This window comes from Leuciscus leuciscus (assembly GCF_965113295.1).
Source record: "Leuciscus leuciscus genome assembly, chromosome: 3".
Classification (NCBI taxonomy): Eukaryota; Metazoa; Chordata; class Actinopteri; order Cypriniformes; family Leuciscidae; genus Leuciscus; species Leuciscus leuciscus.
Genome location: NC_138727.1, coordinates 28,938,782 through 28,951,182, shown reverse-complemented (window position 1 = coordinate 28,951,182; position 12,401 = coordinate 28,938,782).

Here is a 12,401-nt window from a genome sequence, read left to right as displayed (position 1 = left end):
TTGGGTGGTTGCTAGGGTCTTTTGGGTGGTTGCTAGGCGGTTGCTAGGGTCTTTTGGGTGGTTGCTAGGGTGTTTTGGGTGGTTGCTAGGGTATTCTGGGTGGTTGCTAGGCGGTTGCTAGGGTCTTTTGGGTGGTTGCTAGGCGGTTGCTATGGTGTTCTGGGTGGTTGCTAGGGTGTTTTGGGTGGTTGCTAGGGTATTCTGGGTGGTTGCTAGGCGGTTGCTAGGGTGTTTTGGGTGGTTGCTAGGGTGTTTTGGGTGGTTGCTAGGGTATTCTGGGTGGTTGCTAGGCAGTTGCTAGGGTCTTTTGGGTGGTTGCTAGGGTGTTCTGGGTGGTTGCTAGGCGGTTGCTAGGGTGTTATGGGTGGTTACTAGGATGTTTTGGGTGGTTGCTAGGGTATTCTGGGTGGTTGCTAGGGTATTTTGGGTGGTTGCTAGGGTCTTTTGGGTGGTTGCTAGGGTCTTTTGGGTGGTTGCTAGGCGGTTGCTAGGGTGTTCTGGGTGGTTGCTAGGGTCTTTTGGGTGGTTGCTAGGCGGTTGCTAGGGTGTTTTGGGTGGTTGCTAGGCGGTTGCTAGGGTCTTTTGGGTGGTTGCTAGGGTGTTTTGGGTGGTTGCTAGGGTATTCTGGGCGGTTGCTAGGGTCTTTTGGGTGGTTGCTAGGCGGTTGCTATGGTGTTCTGGGTGGTTGCTAGGGTGTTTTGGGTGGTTGCTAGGGTGTTCTGGGTGGTTGCTAGGGTGTTTTGAGTGGTTGCTAGGGTATTCTGGGTGGTTGCTAGGCGGTTGCTAGGGTCTTTTGGGTGGTTGCTAGGGTGTTCTGGGTGGTTGCTAGGCGGTTGCTAGGGTGTTATGGGTGGTTACTAGGATGTTTTGTGTGGTTGCTATGGTGTTGCTAGGGTATTTTGGGTGGTTGCTAGGGTGTTTTGGGTGGTTGCTAGGGTGTTCTGGGTGGTTGCTAGGCGGTTGCTAGGGTATTCTGGGTGGTTGCTAGGGTCTTTTGGGTGGTTGCTAGGGTGTTTTGGGTGGTTGCTAGGTGGTTGCTAGGGTGTTCTGGGTGGTTGCTAGGATATTTTGGGTGGTTGCTAGGGTCTTTTGGGTGGTTGCTAGGGTGTTCTGGGTGGTTGCTAGGTGGTTGCTAGGGTGTTCTGGGTGGTTGCTATGGTATTCAGAGCGGTAGATAGATAGATACACACACACACACACACACACACTCAAACAGACTACCTCGCTCACACACTCACTCAGACACACACACACACACACACTAGGATACTCAAGTTTGGTTGCTATGGAGTTGCTTGGGAGCTGGGAGCTTTAAACTTAAGAAGTTTAAATTGGTTTAAAGTTTAAAGTAGTTTGAAGTTTATGACAGAGAGATGGATACACACACACACACACACACACACACACACACACACACACACACACTCAGACACTCAGACACACACACGCACACACACACTCAGAGTTTATGAGTTTAGAGTTTATAAGTGTATAAATTGATGAGTTTATAAGTGTACAAGTTTTTGAGTTTAGATATATAGAATGGCAGTTTGAATTAGTCTTCAAGGGATTTAGATTTAAATTTTTGTCGGTTGGTCAGTTTGAATTTTTTTAGAATGCCCAATGTTAAGTCAATGGGAGTTTTTCCGAGTTTTGATCGTCATTTGTAGGAAAACCGTAAGTCTGATCAGTCTGAAAAGGGAAAGCAACTAACTTCAGAACAGTTTGAAGGTCTGAGCCGAGTTTGGAGTATGTAGAGTTAAAGCTCTAGGAGGAGTTTGAGTCAACAGTTTTTCACAGAAGAATAATAATAATAACTAGATGCGAAAGTTCGTCGAGACAAACTTTAAGTTGGCTTGAGAAAGTTTGGACCAGAATGTTTTTTGCTAGGCGGTTGCTAGGATGTTATGGGTGGTTGCTATGGTCTTGCTAGGATATTTTGGGAGGTTGCTAGGGTGTTCTGGGTGGTTGCTAGGGTATTTTGGGTGGTTGCTAGGGTATTTTGGGTGGTTGCTAGGGTGTTTTGGGTGGTTGCTAGGGTATTCTGGGTGGTTGCTAGGCGGTTGCTAGGATATTTTGGGTGGTTGCTAGGGTCTTTTGGGTGGTTGCTAGGCGGTTGCTAGGGTGTTCTGGGTGGTTGCTAGGGTGTTTTGGGTGGTTGCTAGGGTGTTTTGGGTGGTTTCTAGGGTATTTTGGGTGGTTGTTAGGGTGTTTTGGGTGGTTGCTAGGGTGTTCTGGGTGGTTGCTGGGCGGTTGCTAGGGTGTTTTGGGTGGTTGCTAGGGTCTTTTGGGTGGTTGCTAGGGTGTTTTGGGTGGTTGCTAGGGTCTTTTGGGTGGTTGCTAGGCAGTTGCTAGGGTCTTTTTGGTGGTTGCTAGGGTGTTTTGGGTGGTTGCTAGGGTATTCTGGGTGGTTGCTAGGCGGTTGCTAGGGTCTTTTGGGTGGTTGCTAGGCGATTGCTAGGGTGTTTTGGGTGGTTGCTAGGGTCTTTTGGGTGGTTGCTAGGCGGTTGCTAGGGTGTTTTGGGTGGTTGCTAGGGTCTTTTGGGTGGTTGCTAGGCGGTTGCTAGGGTGTTTTGGGTGGTTGCTAGGGTCTTTTGGGTGGTTGCTATGGTCATTTGGGTGGTTGCTAGGGTGTTTTGGGTGGTTGCTAGGGTCTTTTGGGTGGTTGCTAGGATATTTTGGGTGGTTGCTAGGGTCTTTTGGGTGGTTGCTAGGGTGTTCTGGGTGGTTGCTAGGTTGTTGCTAGGGTGTTCTGGGTGGTTGCTATGGTATTCAGAGCGGTGGATAGATAGATACACACACACACACACACACACACACACACACACACACAAACAGACTACCTCCCTCACACACACACTCACTCAGACACACACACACTCAGAGTTTATGAGTTTAGAGTTTATAAGTGTATAAATGTATGAGTTTATAAGTGTACAAGATTTTGAGTTTAGAGTTTATAAGTTTAAATGAGTTTAGAGTTCAGAGTTTATTAATTTATGAGTTTAAGAGTTCATAAGTCTATGAATTCATGAGTTTATTAGTTAATTAGTTATTACATTTAAGTTAATTAGTTTATAAGTGTATGAGATTAGAGTTTATTAGTTTAAATGAGTTTCATTGGCTAATATATATAGAATGGCAGTTTGATTTAGTTTTCAAGGGATTTAGATTTGAATTTTTGTCGGTTAGTGAGTTTGAATTTTTTTAGAATGCCCAATGTTAAGTCAATGGGAGTTTTTCCGAGTTTTGATCGTCATTTGTAGGAAAACCGTAAGTCCGATCAGTCTGAAAAGATATAGCAACTAACTTCAGATCAGTTTGATTGTCTGAGCTGAGTTTGGAGTATGTAGAGTTAAAGCTCTAGGGCGAGTTTGAGTCAACGGTTTCCACAGAATAATAATAATAATAATATTAATAATAAGTTTAAATAGGATTTCAATATGTTGGCTTTCTCAAGCCAACTTAACTAGATGCGAAAGTTCGTCGAGACAAACTTTAAGTTGGCTTGAGAAAGTTTGGACCAGAATGTTTTTTGCTAGGCAGTTGCAAGGATGTTATGGGTGGTCGTTATGGTGTTGCTAGGCGGTTGCTAGGGTATTCTGGGTGGTTGCTATGGTGTTGCTAAGCAGTTGCTAGGGTATTCTGGGTGGTTGCTAGGCGGTTGCTAGGGTGTTCTGGGTGGTTGCTATGTTGTTGCTAGGCGGTTGCTAAGGTATTTTGGGTGGTTGCTAGGGTGTTGCTAGGCGGTTGCTATGGTGTTGCTAGGCGGTTGCTAAGGTATTCTGGGTGGTTGCTAGGCGGTTGCTAGGGTGTTCTGGGTGGTTGCTAGGGTCTTTTGGGTGGTTGCTAGGTGGTTGCTAGGGTGTTTTGGGTGGTTGCTAGGGTCTTTTGGGTGGTTGCTAGGCGGTTGCTAGGGTCTTTTTGGTGGTTGCTAGGGTGTTTTGGGTGGTTGCTAGGGTATTCTGGGTGGTTGCTAAGCGGTTGCTAGGGTCTTTTTGGTGGTTGCTAGGGTGTTTTGGGTGGTTGCTAGGCGGTTGCTAGGGTGTTTTGGGTGGTTGCTAGGGTGTTTTGGGTGGTTGCTAGGGTATTCCGGGTGGTTGCTAGGCGGTTGCTAGGGTCTTTTGGGTGGTTGCTAGGCGGTTGCTAGGGTGTTCTGGGTGGTTGCTAGGGTATTCTGGGTGGTTGCTAGGGTGTTTTGGGTGGTTGCTAGGGTATTCTGGGTGGTTGCTAGGCGGTTGCTAGGCTATTTTGGGTGGTTGCTAGGGTCTTTTGGGTGGTTGCTAGGCGGTTGCTAGGGTGTTCTGGGTGGTTGCTAGGGTGTTTTGGGTGGTTGCTAGGGTATTCTGGGTGGTTGCTAGGCGGTTGCTAGGGTCTTTTGGGTGGTTGCTAGGATCTTTTGGGTGGTTGCTAGGCGGTTGCTAGGGTGTTCTGGGTGGTTGCTAGGCGGTTGCTAGGGTATTTTGGGTGGTTGCTAGGGTATTTTGGGTGGTTGCTAGGCTATTTTGGGTGGTTGCTAGGGTGTTTTGGGTGGTTGCTATGGTCTTTTGGGTGGTTGCTAGGCGGTTGCTAGGGTGTTTTGGGTGGTTGCTAGGGTCTTTTGGGTGGTTGCTAGGATATTTTGGGTGGTTGCTAGGGTCTTTTGGGTGGTTGCTAGGGTGTTCTGGGTGGTTGCTAGGTGGTTGCTAGGGTGTTCTGGGTGGTTGCTATGGTATTCAGAGCGGTAGATAGATAGATACACACACACACACACACACACACACTCAGAGTTTATGAGTTTAGAGTTTATAAGTGTATAAATTGATGAGTTTATAGGTGTACAAGTTTTTGAGTTTAGAGTTTATAAGTTTAAATGAGTTTAGAGTTCAGAGTTTATTAATTTATGAGTTTAAGAGTTCATAAGTATATGAATTCATGAGTTTATTAGTTAATTAGTTATTAAATTTAAGTTAATTAGTTTATAAGTGTATGAGATTAGAGTTTATTAGTTTAAATGAGTTTCATTGGCTAATATATATAGAATGGCAGTTTGATTTAGTTTTCAAGGGATTTAGATTTGAATTTTTGTCGGTTGGTGAGTTTGAATTTTTTTAGAATGCCCAATGTTAAGTCAAAATGAGATGTTTAAATTTTTATTGCCCAATGTTAAGTCAATGGGAGTTTTTCCGAGTTTTGATCGTCATTTGTAGGAAAACCGTAAGTCCGATCAGTCTGAAAAGATAAAGCAACTAACTACAGATCAGTTTGAGTGTCTGAGCCGAGTTTGGAGTATGTAGAGTTAAAGCTCTAGGGCGAGTTTGAGTCAACAGTTTTTCACAGAAGAATAATAATATTAACTAGATGCGAAAGTTCGTCGAGACAAACTTTAAGTTGGCTTGAGAAAGTTTGGACCGGAAAATGTTTTGCTAGGCGGTTTCTAGGATGTTATGGGTGGTTGCTATGGTGTTGCTAGGGTATTTTGGGTGGTTGCTAGGCGGTTGCTAAGGTGTTTTGGGTGGTTGCTAGGATATTTTGGGTGGTTGCTAGGGTCTTTTGGGTGGTTGCTAGGCAGTTGCTAGGGTGTTTTGGGTGGTTGCTAGGGTGTTCTGGGTGGTTGCTAGGCGGTTGCTAGGGTGTTCTGGGTGGTTGCTAGGGTCTTTTGGGTGGTTGCTAGGCGGTTGCTAGGGTGTTTTGGGTGGTTGCTAGGCGGTTGCTAGGGTCATTTGGGTGGTTGCTAGGGTGTTTTGGGTGGTTGCTAGGGTATTCTGGGTGGTTGCTAGGCGGTTGCTAGGGTCTTTTGGGTGGTTGCTAGGGTCTTTTGGGTGGTTGCTAGGCGGTTGCTAGGGTGTTCTGGGTGGTTGCTAGGGTGTTTTGGGTGGTTGCTAGGGTATTCTGGGTGGTTGCTAGGCGGTTGCTAGGGTCTTTTGGGTGGTTGCTAGGCGGTTGCTAGGGTGTTCTGGGTGGTTGCTAGGGTATTCTGGGTGGTTGCTAGGCGGTTGCTAGGGTCTTTTGGGTGGTTGCTAGGCGGTTGCTAGGGTGTTCTGGGTGGTTGCTAGGGTGTTTTGGGTGGTTGCTAGGGTATTCTGGGTGGTTGCTAGGCGGTTGCTAGGGTGTTTTGGGTGGTTGCTAGGGTGTTCTGGGTGGTTGCTAGGGTGTTTTGGGTGGTTGCTAGGGTATTCTGGGTGGTTGCTAGGGTCTTTTGGGTGGTTGCTAGGTGGTTGCTAGGGTATTTTGGGTGGTTGCTAGGCTATTTTTTGTGGTTGCTAGGGTCTTTTGGGTGGTTGCTAGGCGGTTGCTAGGGTCTTTTGGGTGGTTGCTAGGGTCTTTTGGGTGGTTGCTAGGCGGTTGCTAGGGTGTTCTGGGTGGTTGCTAGGGTGTTTTGGGTGGTTGCTAGGGTATTCTGGGTGGTTACTAGGCGGTTGCTAGGATATTTTGGGTGGTTGCTAGGGTGTTATGGGTGGTTGCTAGGGTGTTCTGGGTGGTTGCTATGGTATTCAGAGCGGTTGATATGGTGTTACTAGGTGGTTGGTAGTTGTCACAGATGGTTACTATGGAGTTTTTATAGAGTTCTTACTTAACTAATCGCTATTAGCATGTAGCTATTCACTGCTAGCATGTGTAGCATGTTGAAAGTGCTGTTTGCTAGCATGAGTCAAAAGAGCCAAACCTCATCTCTATACGATGTTCTGATACAGAGATATAGGTCTTGCAAAACGGTTGCTAGGATACTCAAGTTTGGTTGCTATGGAGTTGCTTGGGAGCTGGGAGCTTTAAACTTAAGAAATTTAAATTGGTTTAAAGTTTAAAGTAGTTTGAAGTTCATGACAGAGAGATAGATAGATAAATAAGTTAGATAGATAGATATACACACACACACACACACACACACACACACAAACAGACTACCTCGCTCACACACACACACACACACACACACACACACACACACACACACACACACACACTCAGAGTTTATGAGTTTAGAGTTTATAAGTGTATAAATTGATGAGTTTATAAGTGTACAAGTTTTTGAGTTTAGAGTTTATAAGTTTAAATGAGTTTAGAGTTCAGAGTTTATTAATTTATGAGTTTAAGAGTTCATAAGTATATGAATTCATGAGTTTATTAGTTAATTAGTTATTAAATTTAAGTTAATTAGTTTATAAGTGTATGAGATTAGAGTTTATTAGTTTAAATGAGTTTCATTGGCTAATATATATAGAATGGCAGTTTGATTTAGTTTTCAAGGGATTTAGATTTGAAATGTTGTCGGTTGGTGAGTTTGAATTTTTTTAGAATGCCCAATGTTAAGTCAATGGGAGTTTTTCCGAGTTTTGATCGTCATTTGTAGGAAAACCGTAAGTCCGATCAGTCTGAAAAGATAAAGCAACTAACTTCAGATCAGTTTGAGTGTCTGAGCCGAGTTTGGAGTATGTAGAGTTAAAGCTCTAGGGCGAGTTTGAGTCAACAGTTATTCACAGAAGAATAAAGGGTCTTTTGGGTGGTTGCTAGGCAGTTGCTAGGGTGTTTTGGGTGGTTGCTAGGGTGTTTTGGGTGGTTGCTATGGTCTTTTGGGTGGTTGCTAGGCGGTTGCTAGGGTGTTTTGGGTGGTTGCTAGGGTCTTTTGGGTGGTTGCTAGGCGGTTGCTAGGGTGTTTTGTGTGGTTACTAGGATGTTTTGTGTGGTTGCTATGGTGTTGCTAGGGTATTTTGGGTGGTTGCTAGGGTCTTTTGGGTGGTTGCTAGGCGGTTGCTAGGGTGTTTTGGGTGGTTGCTAGGGTGTTTTGGGTGGTTGCTATGGTCTTTTGGGTGGTTGCTAGGCGGTTGCTAGGGTGTTTTGGGTGGTTGCTAGGGTCTTTTGGGTGGTTGCTAGGATATTTTGGGTGGTTGCTAGGGTCTTTTGGGTGGTTGCTAGGGTGTTCTGGGTGGTTGCTAGGGTGTTCTGGGTGGTTGCTATGGTATTCAGAGCGGTAGATAGATAGATACACACACACACACACACACACACACACACACACACACACACACACTCAGAGTTTATGAGTTTAGAGTTTATAAGTGTATAAATTGATGAGTTTATAAGTGTACAAGTTTTTGAGTTTAGAGTTTATAAGTTTAAATGAGTTTAGAGTTCAGAGTTTATTAATTTATGAGTTTAAGAGTTCATAAGTCTATGAATTCATGAGTTTATTAGTTAATTAGTTATTCAATTTAAGTTAATTAGTTTATAAGTGTATGAAATTAGAGTTTATTAGTTTAAATGAGTTTCATTGGCTAATATATATAGAATGGCAGTTTGATTTAGTTTTCAAGGGATTTAGATTTGAATTTTTGTCGGTTGGTGAGTTTGAATTTTTTTAGAATGCCCAATGTTAAGTCAATGGGACTTTTTCCGAGTTTTGATCGTCATTTGTAGGAAAACCGTAAGTCCGATCAGTCTGAAAAGATATAGCATAAAACTTCAGATCAGTTTGAGTGTCTGAGCCGAGTTTGGAGTATGTAGAGTTAAAGCTCTAGGGCGAGTTTGAGTCAATAGTTTTTCACAGAAGAATAATAATAATAATATTAATAATAATAATAAGTTTAAATAGGATTTCAATATGTTGGCTCTCTCAAGCCAACTTAACTAGATGCGAAAGTTCGTCGAGACAAACTTTAAGTTGGCTTGAGAAAGTTTGGACCAGAACGTTTTTTGCTAGGCGGTTGCTAGGATGTTGCTATGGTGTTGCTAGGGTATTTTGGGAGGTTGCTAGGGTGTTCTGGGTGGTTGCAAGGTGGTTGCTAGGGTGTCCTGGGTGGTTGCTAGGGTCTTTTGGGTGGCTGCTAGGTGGTTGCTAGGATCTTTAGGGTGGTTGCTAGGCAGTTGCTAGGGTGTTCTGGGTGGTTGCTAGGGTGTTTTGGGTGGTTGCTAGGGTATTCTGGGTGGTTGCTAGGCGGTTGCTAGGGTCTTTTGGGTGGTTGCTAGGCGGTTGCTAGGGTGTTCTGGGTGGTTGCTAGGGTGTTTTCGGTGGTTGCTAGGGTATTCTGGGTGGTTGCTATGCGGTTGCTAGGATATTTAGGGTGGTTGCTAGGGTCTTTTGGGTGGTTGCTAGGCGGTTGCTAGGGTATTTTGGGTGGTTGCTAGGGTATTCTGGGTGGTTGCTAGGGTCTTTTGGGTGGTTGCTAGGGTGTTTTGGGTGGTTGCTAGGTGGTTGCTAGGGTGTTCTGGGTGGTTGCTAGGATATTTTGGGTGGTTGCTAGGGTCTTTTGGGTGGTTGCTAGGGTGTTCTGGGTGGTTGTTAGGTGGTTGCTAGGGTGTTCTGGGTGGTTGCTATGGTATTCTGGGTGGTTGCTAGGGTCTTTTGGGTGGTTGCTAGGGTGTTCTGGGTGGTTGCTAGGCGGTTGCTAGGGTATTTTGGGTGGTTGTTAGGGTCTTTTGGGTGGTTGCTAGGGTATTCTGGGTGGTTGCTAGGTGGTTGCTAGGGTATTTTGGGTGGTTGCTAGGGTATTCTGGGTGGTTGCTAGGGTCTTTTGGGTGGTTGCTAGGGTGTTTTGGGTGGTTGCTAGGTGGTTGCTACGGTGTTCTGGGTGGTTGCTAGGATATTTTGGGTGGTTGCTAGGGTCTTTTGGGTGGTTGCTAGGGTGTTCTGGGTGGTTGCTAGGTGGTTGCTAGGGTGTTCTGGGTGGTTGCTATGGTATTCTGGGTGGTTGCTAGGGTCTTTTAGGTGGTTGCTAGGGTGTTCTGGGTGGTTGCTAGGCGGTTGCTAGGGTATTTTGGGTGGTTGCTAGGGTCTTTTGGGTGGTTGCTAGGCGGTTGCTAGGGTGTTTTGGGTGGTTGCTAGGGTATTCTGGGTGGTTGCTAGGCGGTTGCTAGGGTATTTTGGGTGGTTGTTAGGGTCTTTTGGGTGGTTGCTAGGCGGTTGCTAGGGTGTTTTGGGTGGTTGCTAGGGTGTTTTGGGTGGTTGCTAGGGTATTCTGGGTGGTTGCTAGGTGGTTGCTAGGGTATTTTGGGTGGTTGCTAGGGTATTCTGGGTGGTTGCTAGGGTCTTTTGGGTGGTTGCTAGGGTGTTTTGGGTGGTTGCTAGGTGGTTGCTACGGTGTTCTGGGTGGTTGCTAGGATATTTTGGGTGGTTGCTAGGGTCTTTTGGGTGGTTGCTAGGGTGTTCTGGGTGGTTGCTAGGTGGTTGCTAGGGTGTTCTGGGTGGTTGCTATGGTATTCTGGGTGGTTGCTAGGCGGTTGCTAGGGTGTTTTGGGTGGTTGCTAGGCGGTTGCTAGGGTCTTTTGGGTGGTTGCTAGGGTGTTTTGGGTGGTTGCTAGGGTATTCTGGGTGGTTGCTAGGCGGTTGCTAGGGTCTTTTGGGTGGTTGCTAGGCGGTTGCTAGGGTGTTCTGGGTGGTTGCTAGGGTGTTTTGGGTGGTTGCTAGGGTATTCTGGGTGGTTGCTAGGCGGTTGCTAGGGTCTTTTGGGTGGTTGCTAGGCGGTTGCTAGGGTGTTCTGGGTGGTTGCTAGGGTGTTTTGGGTGGTTGCTAGGGTATTCTGGGTGGTTGCTAGGCGGTTGCTAGGGTGTTTTGGGTGGTTGCTAGGGTCTTTTGGGTGGTTGCTATGGTCATTTGGGTGGTTGCTAGGGTGTTTTGGGTGGTTGCTAGGGTCTTTTGGGTGGTTGCTAGGATATTTTGGGTGGTTGCTAGGGTCTTTTGGGTGGTTGCTAGGGTGTTCTGGGTGGTTGCTAGGTTGTTGCTAGGGTGTTCTGGGTGGTTGCTATGGTATTCAGAGCGGTGGATAGATAGATACACACACACACACACACACACACACAAACAGACTACCTCCCTCACACACTCACTCAGACACACACACACTCAGAGTTTATGAGTTTAGAGTTTATAAGTGTATAAATGTATGAGTTTATAAGTGTACAAGATTTTGAGTTTAGAGTTTATAAGTTTAAATGAGTTTAGAGTTCAGAGTTTATTAATTTATGAGTTTAAGAGTTCATAAGTCTATGAATTCATGAGTTTATTAGTTAATTAGTTATTAAATTTAAGTTAATTAGTTTATAAGTGTATGAGATTAGAGTTTATTAGTTTAAATGAGTTTCATTGGCTAATATATATAGAATGGCAGTTTGATTTAGTTTTCAAGGGATTTAGATTTGAATTTTTGTCGGTTAGTGAGTTTGAATTTTTTTAGAATGCCCAATGTTAAGTCAATGGGAGTTTTTCCGAGTTTTGATCGTCATTTGTAGGAAAACCGTAAGTCCGATCAGTCTGAAAAGATATAGCAACTAACTTCAGATCAGTTTGATTGTCTGAGCCGAGTTTGGAGTATGTAGAGTTAAAGCTCTAGGGCGAGTTTGAGTCAACGGTTTCCACAGAAGAATAATAATAATAATATTAATAATAAGTTTAAATAGGATTTCAATATGTTGGCTTTCTCAAGCCAACTTAACTAGATGCGAAAGTTCGTCGAGACAAACTTTAAGTTGGCTTGAGAAAGTTTGGACCAGAACGTTTTTTGCTAGGCGGTTGCTAGGATGTTATGGGTGGTTGCTATGGTGTTGCTAGGATATTTTGGGAGGTTTCTAGGGTGTTCTGGGTGGTTGCTAGGGTATTTTGGGTGGTTGCTAGGGTATTCTGGGTGGTTGCTAGGAGGTTGCTAGGGTGTTCTGGGTGGTTGCTAGGGTGTTTTGGGTGGTTGCTAGGGTATTCTGGGTGGTTGCTATGCGGTTGCTAGGATATTTAGGGTGGTTGCTAGGGTCTTTTGGGTGGTTGCTAGGCGGTTGCTAGGGTATTTTGGGTGGTTGCTAGGGTATTTTGGGTGGTTGCTAGGCTATTTTGGGTGGTTGCTAGGGTCTTTTGGGTGGTTGCTAGGCGGTTGCTAGGGTATTTTGGGTGGTTGCTAGGGTGTTTTGGGTGGTTGCTAGGGTATTATGGGTGGTTGCTAGGCGGTTGCTAGGATATTTTGGGTGGTTGCTAGGGTGTTTTGGGTGGTTGCTAGGGTGTTCTGGGTGGTTGCTAGGCGGTTGCTAGGGTGTTATGGGTGGTTACTAGGATGTTTTGTGTTGTTGCTATGGTGTTGCTAGGGTATTTTGGGTGGTTGCTAGGGTCTTTTGGGTGGTTGCTAGGGTCTTTTGGGTGGTTGCTAGGCGGTTGCTAGGGTGTTTTGGGTGGTTGCTAGGGTCTTTTGGGTGGTTGCTAGGATATTTTGGGTGGTTGCTAGGGTGTTTTGGGTGGTTGCTAGGGTGTTCTGGGTGGTTGCTAGGCGGTTGCTAGGGTGTTATGGGTGGTTACTAGGATGTTTTGTGTGGTTGCTATGGTGTTGCTAGGGTATTTTGGGTGGTTGCTAGGGTGTTTTGGGTGGTTGCTAGGGTCTTTTGGGTGGTTGCTAGGCGGTTGCTAGGGTGTTTTGGGTGGTTGCTAGGGTCTTTTGGGTGGTTGCTAGGGT